The following is a 788-nucleotide window of genomic DNA, read 5'->3' on the forward strand; positions in this document are numbered from 1 at the left end:
CATCTTCATATTTTATACAATACACTTCCTAAACCACACACCAGCAAGTAGGACAACTTCTGGTATCTAAAGATATTTCTTCCCTGTAGCTGACTTAGCTAGTTGGCTCACTTGAAAATTTTCTACCCTTAACACTCGTAGTAAAAAAACCTTATAAACAGCCTGCTCGGGAAGCTCGGGGCTGATCTCCTCTAACCCTACGTGGTAGAGAGTCAGTCGCCGGCCAGCTAATAAAGGCTCATAATTAATCTCAATTGGCTCCGTGGGTCTCAGAATCATTCGCGCCACAACAGTACCTGTCAACCCACAGGTCGGTTGTGCAAGGCGGGGTACAGAAGCAGAAAGCTTATTGTTAGAATGTTATGCTCCCATGGGCGATAGCCAAGCAGTAATTTTCCAGCCAGCACGTTCCCCACTGGCCTTAGCAGAAAATCAAATCCTTGATTCTTCATGTGGAATTGGCTCATAGCCTCTATTTTGGAGGACTACTTCTGCTAGTGAATCGACTCGAAGTTCTAGCCTGCTGAGCTCAGTAAAGTTTAAGGGAGTTCCTACCCCGACATAGTAAGGGGGTTTGGGGGTTTAGGCACAACCAGCAATCTTGTCCTATGCCTGGCGTGGTCTTATTTAAGACCTTGTGTATTGTCGTTAGCAAAGTTATTAAGGCTCCTTCTGGTTTTGGTTGTGGCTGGTCAAATGCCTGGGCTAAAGAGATAAAAAGGAAGAAACGAAGGGTTATACTTATGTATGCTTGAGTCTTAAGGGCCCGTCTTCCCGAGCTGTCCACT

Source organism: Pteropus vampyrus, unplaced genomic scaffold (assembly GCF_000151845.1).
Source record: "Pteropus vampyrus isolate Shadow unplaced genomic scaffold, Pvam_2.0 Scaffold454, whole genome shotgun sequence".
NCBI classification, from domain to species: Eukaryota; Metazoa; Chordata; class Mammalia; order Chiroptera; family Pteropodidae; genus Pteropus; species Pteropus vampyrus.